General features: G+C 31.7%; 1 long non-coding RNA gene across 1 annotated transcript; it reads left to right on the top strand.

Moving 5' to 3' along the window:
- Positions 1-301: 301 nt before the first annotated feature.
- Positions 302-799, top strand: LOC145582116 (uncharacterized). The gene is made up of 2 exons (XR_014099793.1): positions 302-504; positions 538-799. It is a non-coding gene; the product is annotated as an uncharacterized LOC145582116 (long non-coding RNA).
- The last annotated feature ends 5,731 nt before the right edge of the window (positions 800-6,530 follow it).

The following is a 6,530-nucleotide window of genomic DNA, read 5'->3' as shown; positions in this document are numbered from 1 at the left end:
ATCTAGGTGCAGCCTTAAGGATAGCTTGTTGGTCGAGATTACTGCTGTTGTTAAGTGTTGGAACTTGATTAGGGTAGCTTGTTATCTCTTTGGTTTGGTTATTGTTTGGATTGTTGTCTTGATGCTGATGATCAGCAGCCTTTACAGGCATAGGGGGCTAAGCGTTCTTGTGTTTAGTTGCCCAATATTGTGCACTTTGATCATTATTATTAATTAATTAAGCTCCTTTTCTTTTTAAAAATATATAACATGGACCCATTTTATTTTATTAGGTGGAAGTTTTAATTAGGCAACAAGAAAACAAGAAGCCCATTTTAAGCTTTTCCACGCAGCATCAACAAATTGGGTTGAAAACCCACTAACTCTAAAGTACTCCCAAAAGAACAGAAGCGGCAGCAAGAGGAGAACAAAAAGAAAAACCCTCAAAAATATACCACTGTACTTAAGGAGACGAGGCAGTAGAGGAGTGGGAGATATACGGACGAAGACGAGAAGACGGAGGAGGCAAACAGCAACCCGAGATTAAGGACGGAGGAGGCAAACAGCAGCCTGAGATTAAGGACGGAGCAGCAGCACCTCGCGAGAACCGTGACTGGACCGAGCTTGGAGCAGCGTTATTTCTTCCCTTAATTTTATGCAATTGACAGGTTTTTGCTTGATTTGATATGTTTAATATTGACTCTTCATTAATTAAGTTGTGTTCTCTTAATATCCATGTCTAGCTAATTTCCTTTGTTCTAGGTTAGGGATGTAGTCTTTATTTTCTATCAATGAATTGAATTATATTGTTTGGGTTTGATTTATATGAATGCAATTTGATAATCTTGTTTTAATTCATACTTTTAATCTGGCCAATTGATTGTATGTTTAAGGTGTTGATCTATTAGCGGAAGTGAACTTTCAATTCTAGTTCGTGGGATTATCAAACGTCAAGTAGTATAATTTTAGGAATAGTTATATACTTGGGGTGGTCTTATTGAATTTCTACTCTTAATGTTTATTTCAATTGTTGTGATCACGGAAGTAGACATGAGATTGATTTAAATATACGTTTTCTACCTTGGAAGAGGAGATAACATACTTTTGGTAATTTGATCATTGTTATATTATATATGTTCAACCCAACAATTAGTTTAATTTCATTATAGAGAGTAATTGGCGAAACCCGAAACCTAGAACTACTTCTCATTCTTGTCTATCGTTTTATTAGTTTGCAACCTTAATCGTTTATAGTTTAGTACTACTTTTCCCATATTTTCGTCGTCTAAATAATATTTTAGTTTCTTAAATTGGTACTTGAGTAGACCTCCTTGTGGATACGATACCTTGCTCACCCTATATTTATTGTAATTGACCTGTACACTTGCGGTAGATTTAGACCCGACCACTAATCCCACCCCCTCCTCGTATTATTTCCCTTTAAATTCCTTTTTTTATTATTTAACAACTTAATTAATTATAAAATAAAAAACCACCACCAGCTATCCCCTTTTTCCCCCTCCCCTATCCCACCTGAAACACCCTAGAAATTCATTTCTTTTAAAATACCTGTTTTGCCTTGTTTAAAATTCAAAGTAGGAAAATCTAAGATATTACTGCCACAATGAAAACGACTAAGAAAATTATCAAAGACACACAGCGAAAGACTGTCTTTAAAAACATTCAAAACAAGTCAACTATAAAGTCAACCAAACAAAATTAAAGTCAAACCCAAGTCAAACGAAGTAAAATAAAATCAATCTAAAACTTGGAACCATTATAGGCCCTTAAAACCAAACCAACTTTAAAACTTTTGCATTAGTCATGCATAATAATATTATAAATAACTAAGGCATTTAAACACATCATATACTTATGGAAACTAGCATGATTCGCTCTTCACTCATGTCCATTCATGAATATGCTTCATCACTTGAAAAGCTTCTCTCTACTTGTTTCCACTACTCTCCATTAATAATGTTACATCATAGGGCCAAGATAAAGACAAGGCCAACAAACACACAAAACACACAATCAGCAAAGCTGAGTACATAAGTGTGATTAACACACTAACATGCATTTACCTATCAACACACAATTTACCTTGTTGCATCTGTTTTTCAAGCATACAACATTCAACAAAACTTCTCAACTAGACAACTACATAATTTTTTAGCGTTGATTGCGCATCGAACAGGTTTCCCACTAACCTCCCCCCAAAAGTTGAGGATAATGACACGGGAGCTAACTTGCCAACATCAATAACCACTCGTAAGTGGCGGAATTCCTGCGCATAATAATAATAAAAGGAATGTACATCGTCCTGCACTCCAATATAAGTTATGATCAAATATAAAGTCACATAACTCCCCCCATATGTTCATACTCAAGTTATATACGATCCAAAATTTTTGGTGCGTAATCTCTTCCACTTTACGTTATTTACAGATTATTAAACTTAGTGATGACTCTCAAACCATAATCATTCAATCAACAATAATTATTAAAATAATCAAATATACCAATTTGATTCTTGAATAATTAGTGACCACATAATATTTAATGTTGAATCCTTTTTAATTCTACCTCGGTACCAATGACATCTTAAACGCATAAAGCGCCACAACTTTTATCCCTCGGTGTTAAAAACACCTTAAGTGCACTAAGGCACCAACATATAATTTATTCCTCGTGTACTTAGACACTTATATAGCTCCTTTCTCATGCTTAAGCATTGCATCAATAAAAATTATATGAAGCATATTAAAATTCTCTTTTAATATTCCAAACCAAATTAAACATTTAGTTTAATTAAACATGATCTCTAACATGCAATAAATAAAAGTGTGGTTCATAAACAATATTTCAAACTATAATTTTCCACCTTTATTCATCATAAATAAATCATGTTTCATAATTCAATCACTAATAACATTTAAATCATAATTTCCATTCCAAATCTAGCATGATACTACTTGTAATTAATTAAATAAATTTAGCATGCTACTACATCAATGAAATTATATTAAGTACGCGAACGTAATTCAAATAAACTATTAAAATAGCCGAGTACACTGCAACAATTCCCGAACCAAGTCTCCTACATAAAGGGACAATAATACTATATTAATTACCCTTGTATACACAATATCCAGCAACTTAAACTCACTTTAAACAGCTTATAATAATCTGAAAATTATTTTTAAACCCTTAATTAGTTTCTCCTTTAATGGGTAATTAAACCCTTTCTTTAAAATAACAATACCACTACTTTAACTAGAATTCCTGCAATATTACTTTGTTAAAAACTCCTTAAAAACTCATCAAAATCATATCTTTATACTTGGTTAACAATCAAAATCAATGGGTATTTAAAACCCCCAAACTAATTGATAAAAGAACCCTATAAATCAAGTCTTTATAAACTTTAAAACCCTAACTTAAAGAATTATAAAATTTGAAAATTGAAACACTTTATAATATGAAATTTATAATCTTTTAATCATCAAAACATACTAACAAAATATATTAACCATATTTTATCAATTAAAATCAAAGACCCAATATATACATATATACATAAGTAACAATTTAAAACAAGGAGGAGAGAGAAGAGTGGGCTCACGGTGGAGGATGCAGTGGCTGGCCGGACTAGTCGCCGGCGGAAGGTGGTTGACGGCAGCTCGGGGGCCGCCGGTGTGACACATGGCAGCAAGGTGGAGGGTCAAACCTCACGCACCATACCCCAGCCAAAATAACAAGAAAAATAAAAGAAAGAATAAGAAAAAAAAAAAGAAGAAAAAGGAAAAAGGAAAGAAATAATAGGAAAATAAGGGAAAATAAAGAAAATAATGCTTCCCCCAAAAATAATCTGATTTTTGATCTCTTGTGTGAGAAATTTTTTGGGGATTGAAGGAGTATTTATAGTATAGAGTAGGTTAGGGTAAATTAGAATTATTGGGCCTAATAAGAAATGATGTGATGAAGAAATAATTGGCCCAAATAAATAAGTAAATAAGATAATTGACCTTATTGTAATCCCCCATATTTTTCTAATAAAATTATTTATTATTTTTAAAATATTTAATTTTAATTTTATAGTATGAATTATTTTGATTTAAAAGTAATAAGATTTTATTAGTGTAAGCTAAACTATTAAGTTTTAATTTAAATCATAAGTCTTTTTAAATTAGTAGCCCAATGCTTAAATTTTATTCAAGCCCAAACCACACAATTCCTACTTCTAATAAAATTAGAAAACTAAAGCCCAAATAAAAATACAAAAACCCTCACCTCTCTTCCTCTCTTTCACGTGAAATTGGAAAAAAAAAAAACAAAACAAAACCCTCACTTCTTCCTCCCCTTCACGTACTACTCACAAAAGAAAAAAAAAGGGGGGTAAAGCCTTGAATTGCGCAGCATCAGCCACCGCCGCGCCGCCCCTGCACTGCCACCACCGGCAGCCCAGTTCGCCCCCTACTCTCTTCTCCTTCCTCTTGTTTTCTCTTCTTTTATTTTTTTGGGTTTTTCTAAGCTATACCCCTAAGGTATTCGAGTTTCTAAGGTATACCCATACTTTTTTAAGTTTCCCTTCAACTCCTTATCAATACTAAAATGTATCCTTATTAGTTGTTTAAAAGTTATTTGAGAGTGTGATTTCGTGGCTTCAGTTTTCATTATTAGGGTTGCGGTGGATATGATTTCTTTCTTCTACCATTTCCTTACCTTTTATCATTGTTCTATTAAATTTATAATTAACTTTAGGTGATGTGGAAGTCACAAGTAGGGTAGCATTCATTAATGGTAGTGAGTTGAGGGGCACAACTTAGAAACTTGAAAAAGCATGAGTACAACTTAGAAACTCGAATACCTTAGGGTTATAGCTTAGAAAAACCCTTTTTTTTTTTTTTTTTTTTTTTTTTGATGAAAAGCTTTAATTTTTGTTTGATTTCAATTCTAAATTATTGTTATTAGGCTTTGATAGTATGTTTAATTTTTAAAAGATTATAAATTTATGAGTTTTAGCATGTTTAAATTATTATATAAAATTTCATATTATATATGTTGTATAATTTAGGGTTTAAACATTGATTTTTCATGTTTTAAGGTTTGAAAACGTGCTAATTAAGTTATCTAATTATACTATGTTTAAATTTTGTTAAAGTTTAATTATTTTGATCATATATAAATTTAAGATTATTAAAGTTTCAATTTTTATGAGCAAGTTATGTTAATTTCATGTTTTTATGCTTCTAAGCCTACAAAATAATTATTGTGGGTATTTTATGATTAAAAAAGCTTTGAACTTTAAATTCTAACCTTAAAAATATTTTTCAGATTTCATCCTTTTTATTTTGAAGCCTCTAACTACATTGAATTGATATATTTTTGGGGTTTTAACACACTAACTTGCTATATAATGATTATTTCAAGTAATTATACTTACGGGGTTATTTTATATACTTCAAACAATTTTTCAGATTTATTTACTTACTTTAAAGTTGCTGTAATTTGATATTAAACACTATATTTTCATAATTTTAACATATAAACTTATAGTTGGGATGTTATATTATTAACTTTGACTATTGGGGACAATTTAAAGGCTTTATTTTGATGATTTATGAGGTTTTAAGTAGTTTAGTATTGCTGTAAATTTATTTGCTTGGGTATTGATTTATTTCTCATTGTTTGGTTTAGGAGAGGACTTTGTAGAAGGCGACTTCTAGTTTTAAAGTGGCCAACCGGATTGTTTACACAAGGTACGTACAAGTTACGAAACCTTGCTTGTAGGTGCATGTTTAAGGACGGATCGAGAACTTAGTATCATGTATAGGATTGACTGGGTTAAATTGTTTAGTTATACATTGTGAATTTCAAATGATGTGCACTAGTTTATAATACAAGTATTATTTGTGCTCTAATTATGCAAGGTGCGCTTAAAGGCAAAGGTATGTGATTGGTGTAAAGATTAAATTATTACTCATTCATGATTATGCAAACAGGATGAGTAAAGGAGGAATTCAAGTCTTATAAGACGAGGTTAAGATTTTGGGGTGCCTTATTGTAGAAACCCATTTGTGTCTCCCCAAAACCAAACCGAGTGATGAGTACCTTTCACGTCGAATCATAATCGAATGAAGCGAAAGTGTGGAAAGTTTAGTGTTGCGGATAGTTTTAATTTCTTTTCTCTTCTCTCTGTTTTTGAAAACTTATTTCAAGAAAACAGCCAATCCAATTTGGTTAGTCCATGATATGGGTCCAATAGTAGTGTAGTTGGATGGGGCTTGAAAAGACCTTTCCAACGATATATTATAAGCCCAATTCCGATGAATATCGAGAAAGTTATGACCAATTTACTTAACTGAGCCCGTTTTGAGCCTTATATGCGGCCCAATGATCTAGGGGAGGGCCTAATATGGATTTATCATTCCTAATGCAATTAGGAATGGTTTTAGTCTTCTAAATTCTTCTAGAAGGTTCTTTTCATTCCTAATTCAACTAACATTGATAATTGACTTTTGTTGACTTTTCAGAGTTTTAATTAAAAT

Source organism: Chenopodium album, chromosome 1 (assembly GCF_948465745.1).
Source record: "Chenopodium album chromosome 1, dcCheAlbu1.1, whole genome shotgun sequence".
Classification (NCBI taxonomy): domain Eukaryota; kingdom Viridiplantae; phylum Streptophyta; class Magnoliopsida; order Caryophyllales; family Amaranthaceae; genus Chenopodium; species Chenopodium album.
Note: the sequence above shows the minus strand (reverse complement) of the source record. Positions and strands in the feature narration are given on the sequence as shown.